Below are 25134 nucleotides of genomic sequence, written 5' to 3' on the forward strand. Positions count from 1 at the left end.
ATCAAACATTGTCCTCAATGTTTTAAGCATAGATTCACACAAAACATAAGTAAACACACAAACAACAACTAAACATACTAAACATGGCAGAATGTAATTAACAAAGAGAAGAGTTTAGGGACGCAAATCTGGTTATGGAGTGTAAATTCCCTCTTCTCTTTGTTGATTGCATTGAGGCTTGATCTTGATGATTCCACAGGCTTACTCTCGAACTGGTTTCCGCCCATCATTGATTTTCCTTTGTGCTACTGGGCTGGAGGATTCTTTTGGTCTTCCCCGAAGGTCTGAGCTTACCCCTTTGGTCTGTTTCTTTGTTCAATCTTTCCAATTCGTATTGAAAAGGGTTGGAGGAAAACTCAACCTATGTTTGTCTCCACATTCTTCAATGTATCATTTTCACTTGCCTTACTCGCTCCCCTTTGCAGAAGTGGTCCCTTCTCCGGAAGTGTATCAACCGTTGAAGATGACTACTCGAGAGCAACGCTAGGTAAGCAATCAGGAATAGATTCCAGGCAGTTGGCTCCAGATCGGAAGATTGACTCCAAGTGCCGGCTGATTGCTTCTTTTACTTTGCCATGCGAGTAAGAACAAGGACAAAGAAAAAGACAGGGAAAGAGCATGATATGAGATACTTTTGCTTTTGACCTTGATGATATGAGATACCTTTGCTTTTGAAGAAGCGGTGAATGAATCAGCACATGTATTTGTTGTGCTGTTTCCTCCTGGGTCATATGTACTCCAGGCATCTGGTATCATCTTTGGGGAAGAAGAAAGAATTGAGTCTTTCGAAAGGCTTTGCTGGGAGTGCGCCCTCAGAGGTGAGGGAGAGTTGGGCATTTTTCTTCAGGTTTGCCTTGCCATAAAAGACGAAGGTCGACATATATAGAGATAATATCAAGTGGTGGTACTGTTCTTTTACCCTTGTCGACAAATGTCTCTTCGATATCAGAACGACGCCTCTTCGATTTCTGAGCAGGCGCCCCTTCGATTTCTGAACGACGCCCCTTCTCTTTCTGAACGACACGTGGTAGTGCAGATGCGTCTCCTTTTGACAAAGCTGCACGCGTTTTCTGAAAAGTAGAGAAAGCGTCGCCGAACTTTGCGCTTGTCGGCTAAAGACGTGTAGTTGCGATGATGGCCTCCACGTGTTTTCAGCTTTCTCAGAAATCTTTTGACAAAGTTGAACGCGTTTTCTGAAAAGCCGAGAAAGCGTCGCCTAACTTACGCCGGAAATTCCGGCTCTTTGAATCGGTGGACGCGTCGCCTTGGCTTTTTATAGAGCTATCGATCACCGCCAACATACACACTCTGAAGATTTCCCATTCTTGAACATCGTCTCCGGCCCTTTGAAATTTTAACTCCATCCACCCCTTCTCTTTGAACACTTTCGAAAATGGCAAACTCATCGAACCTTAGCTTAGATTTGAGTCTCAGCAGCGATCCGGTTGCGCCCCGTCAAGGTAATGTATGGCGCCCTTCTTTTTTATCTTCTAACGGTCTTCTTACAGGTGAAGACTCCGTGATGCAGGACGCCACAACAGCTACAATAGTAGCTAGGAACCTCCTCACTCCAAAAGATAGTAGGCTGCTGTCAGGACGGTCCGATGAGTTGGCCGTTCAAGAGTCCCTCGCACTTAGTGTTCAGTGTGCGAGCTCTGTGTCCAACATGGGCCAACGCCTGCTTGCCCGCTCCCGTCAGGTGGAATCATTGATGGCGGAGGTGGAAAGTCTTAAGCAAGAGATCCAGCAGCTTAAGTACGAGAATAGAAGTTTGCATGTGCTTGCAAATAACTATTCGTCGGGCATGAAGAGGAAGCTTGATGAGCTGCAAGAATCTGAGGGTCGAATTTACACTGATCGTCAAAGGCTTGCGTCTTATCTCCAGAGGCACCTTTTTCCTGGGTCATCCAGCGCTTGGCCAAGTATTGAGGCCTGGAATGCTCTAGCTCCGATGCCTCCCGCTCTGATGGCTTCCGCTCCGATAGCTTCCGCTCCGATGCCTCCCGCTTCTATGCCTTCCGCTTCTGCGCCTCGTAGTGGGGCTTCACGCAAACAACCTTTGTGAAGCTCCACCTTTCTCCATGTTTAGTATCTTTCTTTTTTTTTTTTTCTTTTTTTTTTATTATTATTTTTTTTTTATATTAACATAAATAAAATCAAACGGCATGGAATTGGTCCTTGAATGGAAGGTGATACTTGAAGTGAACCGGCATTGGTTTGAATTCTAATGTAGGTGCCTGATTCAAAAAAAACAACAAGTTAGTATAAAATGTAATGGAATTTGAAAAAAAATGACTTACTTGTTTTGTCTGACAAGAACTCAATGACAAACACCACTCCTTTGAAAGTTTCAGGGATATTGGACTTGGCCAGATTGCATGTGATGGTTATGACTTGTCCAATGTCATCAAATTCAACTTCTTTGGGCATTGTTGTCTCAAGTATATCCTCTTTAATGAATTCATGAAATTCCCTACTTTGCACCTTTGGAAGGTCTTCCAAGATGTCTTTTTCACTTTCTTCTTCCTTGGAATTCATGAACCTGCAAGGAATAGGGATATTAGGTGGAATGGGGTTAGAACTAATTGGAACAACCTTACTTGAATTAGATGGCGTAGGAGCAATAAGTGCTTCCAGCAAAGGTGCTTCAAATTCTCCCTTCGGTTTTACAATGGTTGAACTAGGGAGTTTGCCTTGGTCGCAAAATTGTCCTACGAACTCCGCGATCTGCCCAATTTGCTTTTCCAAGTGGTCCAACCTTTTGTCTTCTTGTCGAGCCTCATTGCCTTGATTTTGTGAGCCCTGCACCAAACAAATTAATTCGTTAAGCTTTTGATTATAATCTATTGACGAACTTAAGTTTGGTTGGGCATATTGAATATGAGGTTGTGGTGGCTGCCAATATCCTCCTTGTTGAGCATTTTGAGGTTCCCACCACATAGAGTTTGAATGATCACTCCAATCCGAATTGTAAGTATTGGAAAACACGTTATTCCTTGATTGAAGATTCAATATATCAACTCTTTGCATTTGAGACCTTTCCATGAGCTGTGACAAAAGAGAAGCATTATCAAGTGCCATGTTGTTCTTCTCTAGTATTTGAATTCAACAAACAAAACAAAAATAAAAAACTAAAACTAAAATAATAACAGAAACAAACAATCCAAGAGATTAGCAAATTTGCTAATCCCCGGCAACGGCGCCAAAATTTGATGCGAGATTTATACGCACACAAATTAAACCCTCTTTTTATCAATTGTAGTAAGTATGTAAGTAGGGATCGTTCTGGACCGGGGATTAGGAGGGAATGCAAATCTCTTGGAAACTGACTCAAAAACGTAAAATAAGGTTTAAAACACTAAACTAGACTCAAAGAATGCAAAATTAAAGTTTAAAACACTAAGACAAACCAAAAACTCAAAATGCTTTAAAAAAAACACAAACTAAAACGATTTCTAACTAAATTGACATTAAAGTAAAGGGTGTAACATCCCGTCCCGAAACTAAAGAAACGTACATTTAAATTTACGTTATTACCCCTAGTTCGTTCGTGTACGATTAGTTTTGTGTTGTGTGATGTGGTGGGACCACACACACTCATACACTCTCTTTTCTCCCGGGATTCTCTCCCTCATTCCCTCACTCTTTGTCTCTCTGTCTCTCTCTCTCTCTTCCTCCCCGAGTTCACCTTCTTCTTCTTCCTCTACACACGGACACATACAAACCTAATCAAATCTTCACCAAACAAGAAACCAAGACCACCATCGTGTTCGTGGAGCTGAGAGGAGTTCAAAGGTGCCATTTTCAGGTAAGGATATCGTTGTTTTCACGTCGTTTCAACGAGGTCCGATTATTGCACTGTTCATGCAAACCTAATCTAGCTTGTTTTAGGAGATTCTAAGCTTGTAGATGTGTTTGTGAGGTCCCAAGGAGCCTCGGAGTGGTTCGTTGGGTGAATTTGGACGTCGGGATCGTCCTGTACGAAGTTGGCCGATTCTTGAAGTTGAAGACAGGTATGATCTAGCAATTTTTAGGCCTTAAAACTAGTCTAACGTTGTTCTACTAGTCCTAGGCTTCATTTTGGTATAAAGAACGTGAAATTTGGTTGAAAAACGAAGGAGAAAACAAGGTTTGAAAATTACCCAGTTTTCCAGCGCCGTCGCCGGCGCCGGAGGTTCGCCGGAGAAGAAAGAGGAATATTCCGTTAAGTCTAACGGAATATTCCTAACGGCAGTGGACGGAATCTGGTTAGATTTGACGGAATATTCCGTCAGTTAACGGAATATTCCTGACGGCGTCTGTTGACACCGTCAGTGTGCAGTGCACGTGGGCCGCGCGTGGGGGCGCGTAGGTCCGTGCGGGGTCAGGCGCGTGGGGGCGCGTGCGTGGTCCAAAAATTTTTCTAAAAATATGGGTGTGATCCTGAGGTTGTGTAGATCACATTGGTATATTCATTTGTCCAATTTGAGCAATGTATGAGAAGTTATTACGAGAAGTTGCTTAGGTGCTTTTAAATTAATGTTTTCGTAACTTTGTCGCGTATAGGTGATTCGTTTTCCGAGGACGAGCGTACACACTCGAGGCAGGGGGGCTACGACCCTTCTAATTATCAGTAAGTGGGCTTTTGTTTTCCGTATATACCTATATACATATTAATTCCCAGAAATTAAATAGAAAAGGTTATTGTTTTATGCCATGCATTATATGAATGTTGTTTACGCATCATTGCATGTATTATTGGTGACATACATACATATATACATGTGTATTTGGTGCTGTGGATGCACAGGTAAGTGCCAGGTAAGCGGTATTCAGGTGGTTATACATTCCTGTTTATTATGCAATAGTAGTTGAAATGCTTAGAGAGCTCATAATCTGCACCCCCGGTGTTAGTGCTCCCGTCCAGGGCCAGGGCACAGCCTTCACGTGTATGTTCACCAGCACCGCATGCTCGTCTTGGATCCAAGTTAGGTGCAAGCCTGTCGTAGAGATCACATTAGGTGGTTCCGACTTGTAGGTGACCCGCGATTTATCGCACAGCTTCACGTGATCGTAGCACTAGAGCATACATATATATTACACCCAGCTTGTCGTGCAGACCACGTTAGGTGGTTCCGACTCGTGTGCAGATTCAGTGATTGAGTTGAGCGTGGAGCTCTAGGTGCAGCGGTACATGTCACGTTAGGTGACTCCCGGCTGCCAGATTATATATTGTGATGTGATTTACGCTTGAGCATTTACATTTATTATGAGATTCTATTGTGGCATATTCTCAAGCATGAATGGCATATTGTGAGCATGAATGGCATATCATGGGACATGATTGACATATCTATACATACGTATATATGTTCATTTTCTGGGAAGTATACAGGTTTTACGGCGAGGGGTTAGAACGTATTTTGCTAAAGAGTTTTCAAAGAACTTTGTTTTTGCCCACTCACGCTTTTGTTTTTGCGCCCCTCCAGGTTCTAGTGGTCTAGAAGGTTCGGTGGTTTTCCCCAGAGGGCGTCCCGGCAATTTCTGACAGACACTCACCATTGTAGGGTCACCTTCGGGTGTACATATGTCGTATCTTTTCCTTTTGGACTGTTGTAGACTTGCTCTGAATTGTGTCTCACATACACTAGTACTTTGTGTGTTATTAGGTTTTTAACTATTCGTACTTTTATATTACCTTCTTAATTAGCTTCCGCACGCGCACATGGTTACGTCACCTTCGTGTGACGGCCAGCACGCCCTGATCTCGGTCGGGGTGTGTCAGCTTGGTATCAGAGCCTAGGTTTGGCAGTCCTGTGTCTTTGTGAGTATTCTAATAGTTGGTGTCTTCTGTCAGAATCATGCCGCCTCGTCGGGAACCACGTCGCTCAGATGAGTCTAGTTTTCCTGATCTTACTCAGTTGGGGGAAGTGATTGCCACAGCCCTTCAAACAGTGATGCGCCCTCCCCAGAGGACTCCTCTGGAAACTATGTATAACCTGAAGTTGGATAAGTTTAAAGGTAATGAGGGTCACGAAGGCGCAGAACGTTGGTTAGAACACATAGAGAAGACTTTTCGTGTGTTGCATAACCAGGGGAACCTTCCTATGGATAGGTGGGTTGAGACAACCTCTTGGTTTCTGGAGATGGAGTCTGCAGCTTGGTGGGAGCAAGAACTTCGTAGGTTGACTCCAGCTCAGAGGACCGATTGGAATGTTTTCAAAGACGTGTTTCAAAGGAGATTTGTACCTCCTGAGTATATCGACCGTAAGAAACAGGAATTCACTGAGTTAAAACAGCGAAAAATGACGGCTAACGAGTATTATCGTAAGTTCACTGATTTATCTCGTTACTATCCTGATGTCGCTGGTAATCCGGCGGAGATGCTTCGTCGTTTTCGCTTGGGCACTAGAAAGAGATGGCGTTCTATGGCCACTACTACTCACTGTGAGTCCTACCAGGAGTTCTATGAGATACTGTTGAGAATAGAGGACTCAGAGAATATGTCTAGTGACAGTGACGAAAAGAAAGATGATAAGGGGAAAGGTCAAGTGTCGCTTGGGCCTCGCCAGACTCAGAACTTTAAAAAGGGTGGTGCCAGCTCGAGTTCGTCTAGTGGTGGTTTCAGTGCCTCTGGACAAGGACGTGGAGGTAGATTTTATGGAAGTGCTCGAGGCCAGAGACAAGGTGATGGTGGCCGAAACCGACCCCCATTTTGCCGTAGGTGTAATAACCGACACTTCGGCGAGTGCAGGCAGATCAGCGGTGCTTGTTTCACGTGTGGACGGTTGGGACATAGAGCGATGGATTGTCCCCAGGGTCAGCAGCAGAAGCCGCAGCAGACCTTTCTGCCGCCACCTGCACCGATTCGGCAAATCCAAGGTCCGAGTACTTATGGGCAAGCAGGTAGAGGTGGTGCCTATCACTATCAGGGTGATGTTGTTCCCTATGCTCCGGGACCGTATCAGTACCCCCAGGACCCGTATTCACAAGGTGGTTATCCCTCGTATCCCAGCAATTACATGCCGTATCCTCCAGCTCCAACGGGTGGTTCTCAATGGTACCAAGGAGGACAATATCAGCAGGGTGAGATTGCTACTAGTAGTGCCGGGTCTTCGAGACAAATGGGTCAGCCCAGTCAGGGGCGTGGAGTTCAAGGTCGCGGTGTTCAAGCGAGCAGAGGTCGTGGCGGACGACAGCAGGGCCAAGGGCGTATTCACAATATTTCCCTGCAGGATGCTCAGAACAACCCGGACTTGATTATGGGTACGTTAAACATTCTTGGTTATTTTGCTAGAGTCTTAATTGATTGTGGAGCTACACATTCCGTTATTTCTCATACATTTGCTCAAGTAACGCAACCTTGCCCCACACCTCTAGGGTACGATTTAGAGTTCGCTATGCCTAGAGGAGAGAGATGTGTTGTAGATTGTATGTACCCAGGATGTCCAGTGATAGTAGAGGGTGTCGTTATGCCCGCTGATCTTATCCCGTTAGATATTGTCGATTTTGATGTGATTTTGGGCACGGATTGGTTGCACTTCTATCGTGCCAACATTGATTGTTACGGGAAAGTAGTTACGTTTCACCGCCCTGGATTACCCGAGGTTACTTTTGTGGGTGAACAGAGTGGAGTAAGACACGGCGTTATTTCGGCTTTGCGAGCGAAGAAGTTGTTGACTAAAGGTTGTCAGGGGTATCTAGCTCATGTGGTGCTAGAGGAGACCGTTCCTAGTAGAATTGAGGATGTGAGAGTGGTCAGACACTTCCCTGATGTTTTTCCTGAGGATTTACCTGGTTTACCCCCGGATCGAGACGTGGATTTCAATGTTGAGTTGCTTCCAGGTACCAATCCTATTTCTTTAACTCCTTATCGTATGGCTCCTGCTGAGTTAAGGGAATTGAAAGTGCAGTTACAGGAATTAGTGAATAAGGGATTTATTCAGCCTAGTATTTCACCTTGGGGCGCTCCAGTGTTATTTGTGAAAAAGAAAGATGGGACTTTGAGGCTGTGTATCGACTACAGACAATTGAATCGGGTGACGATTAAAAACCGTTATCCATTGCCTCGTATCGATGATTTGTTTGATCAGCTGAGAGGTGCTTGTGTATTTTCTAAGATAGACTTGAGGTCTGGGTACTATCAGCTGAAGATTAGTAGGGATGATGTTCCTAAGACGGCGTTCAGGACTCGTTACGGTCATTACGAGTTTTTGGTTATGCCGTTTGGGTTGACGAATGCACCAGCAGCTTTTATGGATTTAATGAACCGGGTATTTCAACCTTACCTGGATAGATTTGTCATTGTCTTCATTGACGATATTCTGGTGTATTCTAAGTCAAAAGCGGAGCATGTCCGACATCTTACTTTGGTGTTGAAGAGGTTGAGAGAACACCAATTGTATGCTAAGTTTAGCAAGTGCCAGTTCTGGTTAGATCAAGTCGCGTTTTTGGGGCACATCATTTCTGCTCAAGGTATTCTTGTTGATCCTCAGAAGGTTGCAGCTGTAGAGAGTTGGGAGCAACCACGAACCGTCACTGAGGTGAGAAGTTTCATTGGTTTGGCGGGATATTATCGGAGATTCGTTAAGGATTTTTCGGTAATTGCCTTGCCACTGACGAGGTTAACAAGGAAAGATGTTAAGTTTGAGTGGAATGATAAGTGTGAGCAAAGTTTCCAGCAGTTGAAGCATTGTCTTACTAATGCACCTGTTTTGGCACTCCCGGACGATAGCGGTGATTTCGAGGTTTATAGCGATGCTTCCTTGAATGGTCTGGGATGTGTATTGATGCAGCATGGTAGGGTGATTGCTTATGCTTCGCGGCAGTTGAAAACCCATGAGATGAATTACCCTACACATGATTTGGAGTTGGCTGCTATTATCTTTGCATTGAAGTTGTGGAGACACTATCTTTATGGGGAAAAGTGTAGGATCTTCACAGATCACAAGAGTCTTCAGTATCTCTTCACCCAGAAGGAACTTAATCTTCGTCAACGGAGGTGGTTGGAGTTGCTCAGCGATTACGATTGCACGATTGATTATCACCCTGGTCGTGCGAACGTAGTAGCCGATGCACTTAGCAGGAAGTCACATGGCCGTATCAATGCGTTGTACGCTAGTCGTATTCCTCTTTTGGTGGACTTACGTGCTACGGGAGTAAGGTTAGAAGCAGAAGATCGAGAAGTGGCATTACTTGCTAATTTTCAAGTTAGGCCAATCTTAGTTGATCGGGTGCTTGAAGCTCAGGTAGCTGATGAACAGATTCAAGAACTAATCCGAGCTCGAGATCAAGGAAGGAGGCGAGATCTCAGAGTTCGTGATTCTGATGGCATGTTGATGTTAGAGGGTAGAATGTTCGTGCCTAGTAATGTGGAATTGAAGAAGGAAATTCTCGATGAAGCTCATATCTCGGCTTATGCCATGCACCCAGGAGCAACTAAAATGTATCATACCATTCGACCATTTTACTATTGGCCGGGTATGAAAAGGGAGATAGCTGAGTATGTGAGCAGGTGTGCTGTTTGTCAACAGGTTAAAGCAGAAAGAAAGAAGCCATTTGGGCTATCGCAGCCGCTTCCCGTTCCAGAGTGGAAATGGGAAAATATCACTATGGATTTTGTGTACAAGTTGCCGCGTACACATAATGGCTTTGATGGCATTTGGGTGATCGTTGATCGACTCACTAAATCGGCACATTTCATTCCAGTGAGAGAGAAGTACTCTTTGAGCCGGTTAGCAGAGTTGTTTATCTCAAAGGTTGTGAAGTACCATGGTGTCCCTGTAAGTATTGTCTCGGATCGTGATCCACGATTTACATCGAAGTTTTGGGTAGCTTTTCAGGAAGCTTTGGGTACGAGACTACTATACAGTACAGCATATCATCCACAGACAGACGGACAGTCAGAGAGAACTATTCAGACCTTGGAGGATATGCTGCGAGCATCAGTGTTACAGTTTAGTGATGCTTGGCACCAGCGGTTAGATTTGATGGAATTTGCTTACAACAACAGTTTCCATTCGAGCATTGGCATGGCGCCATTCGAAGCTTTGTATGGTAGATCTTGTCGCACTCCGTTATGTTGGTCAGAGGTTGGCGAGAGAGTCTTGGTAGGTCCGGAGATTGTCGAGGAGACGACTCAAAATGTTCAGGTAATTAGGTCTAACCTGAAAGCAGCTCAGGACAGACAGAAAAGTTTAGCAGATCGGCATGCTACGGACAGAACGTATGAGGTCGGAGATTGGGTATTTCTGAAGCTTTCACCGTGGAGAGGTGTTGTGCGGTTTGGAAAGAAAGGGAAGTTGAGTCCCAGGTATATCGGACCGTACATAGTCACAGAAAAAGTTGGTGAGGTAGCTTATAGGTTGGAGTTGCCTCCGGAGTTGGCTAAAGTGCATAACGTTTTTCACGTGTCTATGCTCCGACATTACGTTGCTGATCCATTGCATGTGATACCTCCTCAACCGTTAGAGATAAATCCAGATTTGACGTACGACGAGGAACCGTTAACGATCTTAGATTGGAAAGAAAAGGTTCTGAGGAACAAGACGGTGAATTTGGTGAAAGTTTTGTGGAGGAGTCACTCGGTTGAAGAAGCTACATGGGAGACAGAAGAACGAATGAGGGATTTGTATCCTAGATTATTCTTTGACTATTAGGGGTGTATTGAGGTTGTTTTGAATTTCGGGACGAAATTCTATTAAGGAGGGTAGGTTGTAACATCCCGTCCCGAAACTAAAGAAACGTACATTTAAATTTACGTTATTACCCCTAGTTCGTTCGTGTACGATTAGTTTTGTGTTGTGTGATGTGGTGGGACCACACACACTCATACACTCTCTTTTCTCCCGGGATTCTCTCCCTCATTCCCTCACTCTTTGTCTCTCTGTCTCTCTCTCTCTCGTCCTCCCCGAGTTCACCTTCTTCTTCTTCCTCTACACACGGACACATACAAACCTAATCAAATCTTCACCAAACAAGAAACCAAGACCACCATCGTGTTCGTGGAGCTGAGAGGAGTTCAAAGGTGCCATTTTCAGGTAAGGATATCGTTGTTTTCACGTCGTTTCAACGAGGTCCGATTATTGCACTGTTCATGCAAACCTAATCTAGCTTGTTTTAGGAGATTCTAAGCTTGTAGATGTGTTTGTGAGGTCCCAAGGAGCCTCGGAGTGGTTCGTTGGGTGAATTTGGACGTCGGGATCGTCCTGTACGAAGTTGGCCGATTCTTGAAGTTGAAGACAGGTATGATCTAGCAATTTTTAGGCCTTAAAACTAGTCTAACGTTGTTCTACTAGTCCTAGGCTTCATTTTGGTATAAAGAACGTGAAATTTGGTTGAAAAACGAAGGAGAAAACAAGGTTTGAAAATTACCCAGTTTTCCGGCGCCGTCGCCGGCGCCGGAGGTTCGCCGGAGAAGAAAGAGGAATATTCCGTTAAGTCTAACGGAATATTCCTAACGGCAGTGGACGGAATCTGGTTAGATTTGACGGAATATTCCGTCAGTTAACGGAATATTCCTGACGGCGTCTGTTGACACCGTCAGTGTGCAGTGCACGTGGGCCGCGCGTGGGGGCGCGTAGGTCCGTGCGGGGTCAGGCGCGTGGGGGCGCGTGCGTGGTCCAAAAATTTTTCTAAAAATATGGGTGTGATCCTGAGGTTGTGTAGATCACATTGGTATATTCATTTGTCCAATTTGAGCAATGTATGAGAAGTTATTACGAGAAGTTGCTTAGGTGCTTTTAAATTAATGTTTTCGTAACTTTGTCGCGTATAGGTGATTCGTTTTCCGAGGACGAGCGTACACACTCGAGGCAGGGGGGCTACGACCCTTCTAATTATCAGTGAGTGGGCTTTTGTTTTCCGTATATACCTATATACATATTAATTCCCAGAAATTAAATAGAAAAGGTTATTGTTTTATGCCATGCATTATATGAATGTTGTTTACGCATCATTGCATGTATTATTGGTGACATACATACATATATACATGTGTATTTGGTGCTGTGGATGCACAGGTAAGTGCCAGGTAAGCGGTATTCAGGTGGTTATACATTCCTGTTTATTATGCAATAGTAGTTGAAATGCTTAGAGAGCTCATAATCTGCACCCCCGGTGTTAGTGCTCCCGTCCAGGGCCAGGGCACAGCCTTCACGTGTATGTTCACCAGCACCGCATGCTCGTCTTGGATCCAAGTTAGGTGCAAGCCTGTCGTAGAGATCACATTAGGTGGTTCCGACTTGTAGGTGACCCGCGATTTATCGCACAGCTTCACGTGATCGTAGCACTAGAGCATACATATATATTACACCCAGCTTGTCGTGCAGACCACGTTAGGTGGTTCCGACTCGTGTGCAGATTCAGTGATTGAGTTGAGCGTGGAGCTCTAGGTGCAGCGGTACATGTCACGTTAGGTGACTCCCGGCTGCCAGATTATATATTGTGATGTGATTTACGCTTGAGCATTTACATTTATTATGAGATTCTATTGTGGCATATTCTCAAGCATGAATGGCATATTGTGAGCATGAATGGCATATCATGGGACATGATTGACATATCTATACATACGTATATATGTTCATTTTCTGGGAAGTATACAGGTTTTACGGCGAGGGGTTAGAACGTATTTTGCTAAAGAGTTTTCAAAGAACTTTGTTTTTGCCCACTCACGCTTTTGTTTTTGCGCCCCTCCAGGTTCTAGTGGTCTAGAAGGTTCGGTGGTTTTCCCCAGAGGGCGTCCCGGCAATTTCTGACAGACACTCACCATTGTAGGGTCACCTTCGGGTGTACATATGTCGTATCTTTTCCTTTTGGACTGTTGTAGACTTGCTCTGAATTGTGTCTCACATACACTAGTACTTTGTGTGTTATTAGGTTTTTAACTATTCGTACTTTTATATTACCTTCTTAATTAGCTTCCGCACGCGCACATGGTTACGTCACCTTCGTGTGACGGCCAGCACGCCCTGATCTCGGTCGGGGTGTGTCAAAGGGGGATTTAAGTTTATACGAAATTAAATTAAATGAACAAATTAAAACAGAATGTAAATATGGAATTGATGAAATGGAATGAATGGATGATAGAATAGCTAAGGGGTTCATCTCCATACATGTTACACTTGCATAATAAAAAGATTTCCAATTGCATTTCAACAAATCATTAATTCTCAACGCCCCGGGTCAATTAGGTCCGCTTAAATTAACCGTCAAGTTTTCCTTAAGTTAATGAATTGGATGGGTTAGCGCAACGCAATTCACAACATTCTCCAAAAGTCCTTTACGTGAAAAGCACAATAAAGATACAATCAAAAATCATTAAGCATCATGAAAACTTTAAGTGTTGACGAGGCATTCGTTACTATGGAATACGCATGAAACTTATGCCAAGAATTCATTTAACGCGATTGTTTATAAGCAACCTCCACTACTTGTGAATATAAGTTCGTAACTATTAGGTGAAACTCACTTATATTCTAGCGTCATATTCATGCATGAAAATTAAGTGTACACTCTCAATAAACATACATAAATAAGTTATCAATCAAACGGTTAAACAAATTGAACCACAACTTATGAAACGCAATTAGAAGTAATCAAATCAAAATGCAAGCATAAACATTTATTTCGAATCACCCCCTAGCTAAAGGGGGTTTTAGTTCCTCATTACGTTGAAATCAAAGAAACACCTAAACATTCCAACAACTCAAACTTGAATTGTATGAACGTTTAGGCACTCTTCTCTTCCATTCCTTATACGTACAAAACAAAGAGAATTAAAATGAAACATTGAAATCAAAGAATCACCTAAACATTCCAACAACTCAAACTTGAATTGTATGAACGTTTAGGTCCTCTTCTCTTCCTCGTTGTTGTAGCACAAGGTCTAAGGTGAGGTTTGGGGGATTATGGAAATGTGGAATGGAGTGAGGAGTGATGGAAATGGAAAGATGGTGCAGAAAATGGAGAGAAACTCACGGCTAGAGAAGGAATGGAGTGTTTGTGTTGTGGTATCTACAATGGAATGAGATGATCTTGAATGAATGAATGCAAGGGTATTTATAGGAGTAGTGGAGGGAACATATGGTTGTTTGTTTAAGATGCAAGTGGCTAATTAATGATGGAAAAGTATGTGATTTAAAGGATGCAAAGTGAATGAATCATGAATCATTGTGGATGAAAGGTGGAAGTGCATGTGTTGATGACTAGGTTAGTGGGTGGAAATCTGAAAATGGCATATAGGAATGGGAGCTCACGGTTTGAATGTGTAAAGTGTGTGTGAATGCATGTGAAGATGCAATAAATAATGCATGTAGGGTTAGGAAATAATGAAGAAATGCATGTGAGATGTTTGGAAAGGAAATGGGAACCCACGGCAATGAAGTTGTTTTGTGTTGTGAATTATGATGAATGCATGTGAGTTAAAGAGGGAGAATGTGGTGAAATGATGAAGTAGGAAGGTGGAAATGCATGTGAGATGTTTGGAAAGGAATAAAGAATGAATGGTGGAAATGTGAGTGAATGATGTGCATGTGTGAGAATGCATGTGGAATTAAGAGGAGTATGGAAGTGAAATAAATGAATGATATGTTAAGTGATAAGTGAATGATATGTGGTGAGTGATAAGTGAATGGTTTAAAGGGCTAGGGTTTAAGTACATAGAATGGGCCTAAAATAGGTTGGTTTGTATGGCATAATGTGTTTGATTGGGCTAGAGCCATTGTTTTGTGTCTTCAAGTGCATACAAGGCCTTCAAATTCGTCCATCCTCTTGGCTCCATGGATGAGCTATCCAATCCATGCCCAAAAATGCTCCAAATGGCCTCAAAATGCACTTTCTTGCTCCCTAGGCCCTTAGAACCTGAAAACACACAAAAGAAGCATAAAGGACTAAAATAACGAGAGAAACATAACGTAAATGCACGAGAACAAGCCATTTAAGTCGCATGAATATGCTCCTATCATAGACACAAATAAATGAATCAACAACTAATGAAATGAGATAGCACAAATAGAGATGTAGCTAGAGATTCGATTTCACCATTGCTAAGCCAAGTCCATGCTTGTTAAGTCAGATTATACTCATCCCTCTACTTATTTCTTGGGTTTGTTTCACTTAGATATGATCAGCCATATGATGTGTGGACTTGATCAAATGTCCCTAATCATGAACCTAATTGTGATGTGCAACTTTGGTTCCTAATCAAGAATATGTAGTGCATAAGAAACTTTCACAAAACCAAAGGGAACACTCGGCAGGATGTTTGCAAAACATTCCCTTCATTCATTCACATATCCACCAAGATTATGCATGATGTGTGCTTTAATCTTGGCTAAACAACCTGTGGTTAATTCAAATGATGATCAAGCACTAAAATTAACACACTAAGTCACAATTAAATCGGAGAATGAAACAAGAAATAGATAGATTAAATGAGAATTCTGAATTAACTACATGGCACTCTTGCAAGGCTACATCGAATCCCTAGAGAGAGATTAGTTACACTTCATGTTTACAAAAGGTTTGACATCAAAATATATAACATGAGTGAACATAGGATTAAGAAGAAAGAACCCTTGAAGCAAAACTGATGTCGAAAGAGGAAGTTCCTCATGGTACAAAACAAAGAGAATCAAAGAAACACCTAAACATTCCAACAACTCAAACTTGAATTGTATGAACGTTTAGGCCCTCTTATCTTCCTCTTCGTCGTAGCACAAGGTCTAAGGGATGTTGTTGGTGTGTTGAATGGATTGGGGAATTATGGAAATGGATGAGTGGTGTTTGGATTATAAGGGAAGATTGGATGTGTTTGTGGTGTGTTGTGTATGAAAATGAGATGTGATTTTTGTGTATGAATGCATGGGTTTTTATAGGGGGAATGGGAGAATATGTGGGTGATTGTTTAAGAGTGAATGTGGTTGTCATGATTGAGAGTGCATGTGGATGAAATAATGATGGAAAAAGAGCTAGGTTGTTGGTGTGTGAATGCATGTGTTGAATTTGTGATGCAATGATGAAAGAGTAAGTGCATGTGTGTGTGAATGGTGGTGCAATGATGAAAGAGTAAGTGCATGTGTGTGTGAATGGTGGTGCAATGATGAAATGATGAAGTAGGAATGTGGAAATGCATGTGTTGAATTGGTGGTGCAATGATGAAAGAGTAAGTGCATGTGTGTGTGAATGGTGGTGCAATGATGAAATGATGAAGTAGGAAGGTGGAAATGCATGTGGCTAAGGGTTGTTGATTGGGCTAGAGGTTTTGCATGGCTCAAAGGATTGTTTGATTGGGCTAGGCCCTTTGTTTTATGTCCAAAGTGCATACAAGGCTTTCAAATTCGTCCAACACTTTGGCTCCAAGCATATGCTATCCGTTCCAAGCCCAATTTTGCTCCAAAATGCTCCAAAATGCATCTTTTTGCTTCCTTAGCCATATGAACCTAAAAACACACGAAAATGGCTTAAACTACTAAAACAACTATGAATTAACAACATAGATGCACGAAAACAAGCTAAGTAAGTCGCCTAAATATGCTCCTATCAAGGACCATCCGTACCCTTGTTCTTGAAGCATAGTAAGCATGAATGAATTGCTTTTGATTAATGTGTTGCAGAAAATAAGTGTGGGGGAAGGATTATTGATGTGAGTTATGTGCCATAGGCATGAAAAAAAAAAAAAGAAAAAAAAAAAAAGAAAAGAAAAGAAAAAAAAAAGAAAAGAAAAGAAAAAAAAAAGAAAAAGAAAAAAGAAGTGAAAAAGAGTTGAAAATAGGTAAAAAAGAGTTCCAAAGTATTGGGTGTTGAAGTAAGGGCCCAAAACAATGAATTAGGCCCTAAGAGTTGTTTGAATCTCCCCTATTTGTCTAAAAGTTGATTTCTGCATTCTAAGTGAATTCTAAGTCTCAATTTCATTACTTTGCTTGCTATTACTTAAAGAACTTTTGTTTATCCCTATCTTTCCTTGTTAGCCAATACCCCAAGCCCCGTTACAACCCTTGACTTTTATCTTGAGTGTTGTGCAATTCAATTGTGGAGTTTGAATTTGGTATGAGCATATGGTGTCACTGGTTGTCGCATCTAAGTAGTAGCATTCCATTCATGAGATCATATCTAAACATGTTTAATTACTCCAGAAATTGCTTTCTTTGTTATAACGTATGTGAGTACTAGTCTTTCATGTTTACATCAATCTTCTCACATATAACTATTGTAGGGTGTGTAGTCAGAAAATCTGAGTGAAAATTGAGTGCATAACTAGTGAGGAATTGAGGGAATTCTCTAAGGCATGTTACTACATTCAAAATGTGTTTTAAGTGATTAAATGCGAACTAGTGAATGGTGACTATGATTAAGTATGTGCTCGAGGGGAAGGAAGACTAAAAGCTATGTGAGTAATGATCTTTGACATATCATGTTTCATTGGAAATCCCTGAGGCAAACGTTGGAAGGTTTAGGTTTTGTTTTGTTTGTTTTGTTTCGTCTTATTTTCTTTAGTTGTTTTGTTTTGCTCGAGGACTAGCAAAAGCTAAGTGTGGGGGAAGACTAGCAAAAGCTAAGTGTGGGGGAATTTGATAGGAGCATATTCATGCGACTTAATTAGCTTGTTCTCGTGCATTTATGTTGTGTTTCCTTAGTTATTTTAGTGTTTAAAGTCACTTTTGTGTATTTTCAGATTATAAGGCCAAAGTGTGCAAGAAGATGCAAATTGGAGTCTTTTGGAGCAAAAGAGGAATGAATGAGTTTCTTGAAGAAACGATGAATTCCTACTCCAACGATGAATTCCTACTCAAACGAGGATTCCTACTCAAATAAGGTTTCCTACTTGAAGTAGGAAAGTTAACCCTAGGTTTCCCGTTTTGGTAACCTTTCCTAATCTTAAACGTCCGTATTTTCTAGCCACTTTGAAGGCCTTGTATGCACTTTAGGACACAAAACAAAGGTCCTAGCCCACTTTAAAGCCCTTGCCGTGCCTTTCCCCTTCTTTCCTGATGTGAAAATTACTTAACACACAAATTAAACCCTCTTGTGACAATTGTAGTAGATATGTAAGTAGGGATCGTTCTTAAACCGGGGATTAGGAGGGATTGCTAAATCACTCTAAATTGACTCAAAATCGTAAAAACAAAGTTTAAACACTCAACTAGACTCAAAGAATGCCAAACTAAACTATAAAACACCAAAACGAACCAAAAGACTCAAAACAGCAAACAAACACTCAAAACTGCCTTAAAAACACTTTCTGGGCAGTTTTGAACACTTTACTCAAATCTGGACGAAATTGAGTTATCACTTGACTCAAAACACATAAAAACACCAACTAAATTCATTTCTAACTAATCTACACTTTAAATTAATGGGGGAATTGGTTTTGACGAAAATTAAGTAAATTAAGACAAAGACAAAGAAAACAGATTCTTTAGACTAAATTAGGTGAATTGATGAATGATGGGCTAACTAGAGGGTTCTTCTCCACACATAATACACTTGCATTCAAATTGATTTCCAATTGCTTCTTTCAATAAACCATGAAACTCAATACTCCAAGTTAACCGTGAACAACACTTTTTTAACTTTCAAGTTTTCCTTAAGTTATTGAATTGGATGGGAATGCGCATACAACAACTCAAAACATTCTCTAAAAGTCCCTTACGTGAAAAGCACAATAAAGGTACAATCAAAGATCATTAAGTTTCATGAAAACTATAAGTATTGACGAGGCAATTGTTACTATGAAAAGCATGAAACTCTTGCCAAGAATTCACTTAACGCAATCGTCGATAAACGACCTTCACTACTAGTAAATATAAGGTTATAACTATTAGGTGAAATTCCCTTATATTTTAGCTTCAAATCCCTGCATGAAAAACTAAGTGGCCACCTTAATCAATCACACAAGAATGAGTTATCAATCAAACAGTTAAGCAAATTGAATTCACAACTTATGAAATAACAATTGGATGTAATCAATTCATCTTGCAAGCATAATCATGGTATTGAATAGCCCCCTAGCCAAAAGGCTTAGTTCCTCATGTTCACAAAACAAAGGAAAACAGATTTATACATTGTAAATATAAGAAAGAGAACACCTAAATACTCCAACGATCCAATGTTCAATAGCTAGAATCTTCAAGCACTCTTCTTCCTCTCCTTTGCTACGGCACAAAAGGTTCTGTGAGTTTAGGGGGTTATGGATGATGTAGAATGATGGACTTAGGTTTGGGATGGATGTAGGGGACGGCAAGGGTTGGTTTTAGGCAGAAAATATGGAGAATGGTGAAGTATGGATGTGTTAGAGGGATGGGATGAATTTCTGGCGTGAATGGTGAATTGAATGACTCCCTTGTGGCTGCAACAAGGAGGTTTATTAATATGATTTCAGGAATTAAAACCCTAGGTTATTTAGGTAATCAGAAATTAAGTCAAAAGCTTCTAGAAATAGGAAATCAAATCGGAAATTTAAGGGAAAGTGGTTAATTGATGCGAAAATTAACTTAACACACAAATTAACCCTCTTTTGACAATTGTAGCATATAAATAAGTAGGGATCATTCTTACACCGGGGATTAGGAGGGCTTGCTAAACACTCTAAACTGACTCAAATAACTAAAATTAACCTTTCAAACACTTAAACTCACGTAAAAAGACTCAACTACGTTCACAAGACTCAAAATAGGCTAAAAACACTCAAAACTGCCTTAAAAACACAATCTGGGCAGTTTTGAGCCTAAACACAAACTTGGACGAAAATTGGTTCTAACTTGACTCAAAACTCTAAAAAAACACAATCTAAAACATATTTGGACCAATTAGACACTCTAGAATAAACGGGGATTTGGTTTTGGACGAAAATAAACAAAACAAAACAAATATTTAAACTAGGCAGATTTTGACGAAATTGGTGGAATTAAATGGATGGTGAGATGGCTAGGAGGTTTTTCTCCACACATGGCATACTTGCATACAAAATAATCTCCAGTTGCTTATTCAATGAATTTATGAACCTCAACACCCCCAAGTTAATTAGGTACGCTTAAATTAACTCTCAAATTTCCCTTAGGTCATTGAATTGAATGGAATTTGCGCATTGCAATCAAATTATTCCTTAAAAGTTTTCTATATGAAAGCGCATGATAGAAAGACAATCAAAGATCATTAGGTTCTATGGAAATCATAGGTGTTGACGAGGCATTCGTAACTATGAAAGCGCATGATACTTATGCCAAGAATTCACTTATCATAATTGTGACCAACAATCTTAACTACTCATGAATATAAGTTCCCAACGATTAGGTGAAGTTCCCTCATACCCTAGCATCATGTTTATGCATGCAAATTAAGCGTGCACTCTCAATTCATATACATAAGCAAGTTTTAATTAAAACAGATAAGCAAATTGAATTCATCATTCATGAAATCACAACTAAAAGTAATCAAATCATCATGCAAATATAACCATGGTTTCGAAATTCCCCCCTAGCCAAAGGGGGGATTAGTTCCTCATGCTTGCACAACAAAAAGTATTGAATTTAAACATTGAAATCATAAGAAGGAATACACCTAAATGCTCAGCAATTCCAAGATGGATTCAATGCACAGATTGGCTCCTCTTCCTCCTCCTTGCTGCGGCACAAAGTGTGGGTGCTGGAATTGGTGGTTTTGGATGGTGTTTTCTTGTTTGGAGGGATGGAGGATGGTTGATTATGGTGGGGAAGGGTGCGGCAGAGATGTATGGATGTGTAGGGAGGTCTATGGAGGCTTAGAATGGAGAATAGAGGTGCGGCACAAGGGTTTTCTGTCTAGCATAAGGGTGGTACGAATTTTTGGCTCAAAGTATGCTTATATAGTCCTAGGGTTAAGTAGATTAGGGTTAGGCTTAACAGATTTGGTGGATTAGGGCCCTAGAATTCGGCCATGGGTTGTCAAATCCACTTAGGAAGAGGTTTTTGGCCCACATAGTTTTATAAACTGATTTGTATACCCAAATCCACAAGGATTAGGCCTTGGAATTCAGAATCCCAAAGGAATTGGGCCTAGGAAGGTGCGGCTGATTTAGGGGAAGGGTTTCTTGGCTTGCAAGGCAAGGTAAAGCCTTCTAGAAAGGTTTGGGCGCCACTTTTCTAGGGTTTCTAGAAAGAATAGGTTTTGTGGCAGATTTGGGCCTTCTAGACTAGGGTGCTTCTAGAAATAGGTTCTAGAATGATCCATTTAGGTCCCCATGCAATTAGGAGTAAGACATGACAAGGTTTGGATAGGATAAGATAAGATAAGGTTTGGATAATGTTTTGGATAATTGGATAATGTTGGATAAGGTTGGATAATGTTTTGGATAATGTTTCCTCTTTTCTTGCACTTTCTTTATCCACTTTGTCCTTAGCTTAGTTCCTTCCTCTTCTTATCACATTTCCACCTTCTTGAAGTCCAAACTCGTCCATCCATGTTAGCCCACATGCAAGCTCACCACCTAGTGTCCAAAATAGCTCCAAAATGCACTTTCTTGATACTTTAACCCATAGGACCTACAAACACACGAAATTGAGTTGTAATACGACATTAACTAAGAAATAATAGCACAAATGCACAAGAATAAGCTAGTTAAGTCACCTAAATATGCTCCTATCATTAATAGGTGCGGCAAGGGAATAAAACGCAAAAGGAATGTGTTTTAATGCAAGGAAATAGGAAAGAACTATCTCCCTTGCACGGCAAGGGTTTGTAAGAAAAGGAATGCTTTTTATTTCTGAAATTAGGCAAGAATTTTGGAATAGAAAAGGGTATGTGAGTTATGCCACAACTTTAGAATCATTAGTTCGAGTGGCTTTCGTTTCCACCCACTTTGAAACATAATCAACAGCAAGTAATATGTAATTGAAACCAAAAGATGAAGGAAACGGACCCATAAAATCAATTCCCCACACATCAAAAATTTCAACAACAACAATGGGTACCTGCGGCAATTGATCTCTTTGGCCTATATTACCTGTCCTTTGGCATCGATCACAAGCTAAACAAAAGGTTCTTGCATCTTTAAACAAAGTAGGCCAATAAAAACCACATTCAAGAACTTTTAAAGCTGTCCTTTGGGTGCCAAAATGACCCCCACTAGCATATGTGTGACAAAAACTTAAAATTGAATGAAAATCTGATTCATGCACACATCTCCTTATAATCTGATTTGGGCAATGTTTCCACAAGTATGGGTCATCCCAAACATAAAATCTAGCATCCTGTTTAAGTTTATCACGTTGGAATTTGTTTAGGGTGCTGGAACTTGTCTAGATACCAAATAATTAACCAAATCGGCATACCAAGGGGTACTAACCTGAATGGACAAAAGTTGCTCATCGGGAAACGTTTCTAAAATGGGAATGGGCTCTTCCTGACGCACCATTCTACTTAGGTGGTCAGCCACCACGTTTTCACACCATTTCTTGTCTCGAATTTCAAGATCAAACTCTTGAAGTAGGAGCATCCAACGAATGAGTCTTGGCTTGGCCTCCTTTTTGGTGAGAAGATACTTGAAGGCTGCATGGTCAGTGAAAACAATTACTTTAGTACCAAGAAGATATGATCTAAACTTATCTAATGCAAATACAATAGCCAAGAGTTCTTTTTCGGTTGTGGAATAATTCAGTTGGGCATCATTCAACGTCCGTGAGGCATAGTAGATGACATGCGGCCTCTTGTCTTTCCTTTGCCCTAAAACAGCCCCTAGAGCATAATCAGAGGCGTCACAAATTAACTCAAAAGGGAGGCTCCAATTAGGAGGAACAATGATTGGTGCCGTGGTCAACAACTCCTTGAGTTGATTGAATGAAGCCGTGCACTCCTTGGTGAATTCAAACGCCACATCTTTTTGTAGGAAACGGCAAAGAGGTTGTGCAATGATAGGAGCATATTCATGCGACTTAAATGGCTTGTTCTCATGCATTTACGTTATGTTTCTTTAGTTATTTTAGTACTTTAAGCTATTTTCGTGTGTTTGTAGGTCCAAAGGGCTAAAGGAGCAAAAAGATGCATTTTGGAGACTTTTGGAGCACTTTTGGGCTAAGGATGGATAGCTTATGCTTGGAGCCAAAGTGTTGGACGAAATTGAAGACCTAATTGAAGACCAAAGTGTTGGAACCTTGTTCCCTTTAGTTTTAGGACATTTAAACCTTTCCAATTTCCTTAGCCGTGCATAACATTCCAACATTCCACTCCTTCATTTCAGCCATACTCCCACATATCATTACTTATTATCACATATCATTCACCACTTATCATATCATACACTCAATCACTTATCACTTATCATCATCACTCTAGCTTTAATTCACATGCACATTCACTCACCACAAACATTTCACATGCACTTGTTCCTCCATTAAATCAGCCACATGCACTTCCCACTCATCATAACCTAGCTGCACAAGCCACCCCACATGTCCCTTTAATCATTCAAACATGCACTCCCATTAATTAAACCATGCAGCCACACCTTCACCCACATGCACCATTCAAACATACACCCAAACACCACCAGAAATCATCATTGCCGTGGGTACCTATCCCATTTCAGATTGTCATTCCACTTCATTGCACATGCATCTTCATAATTCAACACATGCATTCATTATTTATTTACTTTGCATCCTTTAATTTAATCACATGCACATTCAAACAAACACAATCATTCCAGCCATACCTTGCATTTTCAGATTGTTCCTCCATCATTGCACCAGCCACATGCACTTGTTCCTCTAACATTTCAGCCACTTGCACTCCCATTCTCTCCCAAAACCGTGCACATGCATTCTCCTTGCATTTCCAGCCATTCCACATGCTATTTCAGCCACATGCACTCATAATCATTCAACCAACTTTGCACATGCATTCATCATCATAACCTAGCTGTCATGTTCCCCCCATTTCACCTATAAATAAGCATCCATTGCATTCATTCTCATTCACATCCATTCACCACAGAAATAAGGCCTTTGTGCCAGAAATTCATCCATTCCAAACACTCTTCCATAAACTCATCCATTGCAGAAATGTAGACATCAAACCACCCTTGTGCCGTGCCTTCCCTATTAATCCAAACACCACTCCCCAAACCATTCACACCATCAAACTCACCTTAGACCTTGTGCTACAACGAAGAGGAAGATAAGAGGGCCTAAACGTTCATACAATTCAAGTTTGAGTTGTTGGAATGTTTAGGTGTTTCTTTGATTTCAATGTTTAATTTCAATGCTCTTTGTTTTGTACGAATGAGGAATGGATGATAAGAGGGCCTAAACGTTCATACAATTCAAGTTTGAGTTGTTGGAATGTTTAGGTGTTTCTTTGATTCTCTTTGTTTTGTACCATGAGGAACTAAACCCCCCTTGGTTAGGGGGTGATTCAAATATATGTTTATGCTTGCATTTTGATTTGAATACTTCTAATTGCGTTTCATAAGTTGTGGATTCAATTCGTTTAACTGTTTGATTGATAACTTATTTATGTATGTTCATTGAGAGTGCACACTTAATTTTCATGCATGAATATGACGCTAGAATATAAGTGAGTTTCACCTAATAGTTACGAACTTATATTCACAAGTAGTGGAGGTTGCTTATAAACAATCGCGTTAAACAAATTCTTGGCATAAGTTTCATGCGTATTCCATAGTAACGAATGCCTCGTCAACACTTATAATTTTCATAGAGCGTAATGATTCTTGCTTGTACCTCTTCTATGCATTCATGTTGAGGACTTGTGGGGAATGTTTTGAATTGTTGTATGCGCTAACCCATCCAATTCAATAACGTTAGGAAGATTTGAAGGTTAATTAGTGCATCACGGTTAACCCGGGGTGTTGAGTTTCATGGTTTATTGAAATGCAATTGGAAATCATTTTATTATGCAAGTGTAACATATGTGAAGATGAACCCCTTAGCTAGCATTCATTCATTTCAATTCCATTCAATTCTATCACACATTCACATTTACATTTTGCTTTAATTTACAATCTGTGCAATTTAATTTAATTTCGTATAAACCTCAATCCCCCTTTACTTTATTGTCCAATTTAGTTAGAAAGTGTCTTAGTTTATGTTTCTAAGTGTTTTGATTCAATTTATTTCCCAATTTCGTCCAAATTCACCAAAGTGCTCAAAACTGCCCAGA

At 40.9% G+C, this 25134-nt stretch overlaps 2 long non-coding RNA genes across 2 annotated transcripts; both read left to right on the forward strand.

Moving 5' to 3' along the window:
- The first annotated feature begins 3709 nt into the window (after window positions 1-3709).
- Window positions 3710-4614, forward strand: LOC148691289 (uncharacterized). The gene is made up of 3 exons (XR_015955421.1): window positions 3710-3808; window positions 3892-4013; window positions 4546-4614. It is a non-coding gene; the product is annotated as an uncharacterized LOC148691289 (long non-coding RNA).
- Window positions 4615-10919: 6305 nt separating this feature from the next.
- On the forward strand, window positions 10920-12506 carry LOC148691290 (uncharacterized). The gene is made up of 3 exons (XR_015955418.1): window positions 10920-11018; window positions 11102-11223; window positions 11756-12506. It is a non-coding gene; the product is annotated as an uncharacterized LOC148691290 (long non-coding RNA).
- Window positions 12507-25134: the final 12628 nt, after the last annotated feature.

This window comes from Pyrus communis, chromosome 14 (assembly GCF_041283825.1).
Source record: "Pyrus communis isolate YQ-2024b chromosome 14, ASM4128382v1, whole genome shotgun sequence".
Lineage (NCBI taxonomy): Eukaryota > Viridiplantae > Streptophyta > Magnoliopsida > Rosales > Rosaceae > Pyrus > Pyrus communis.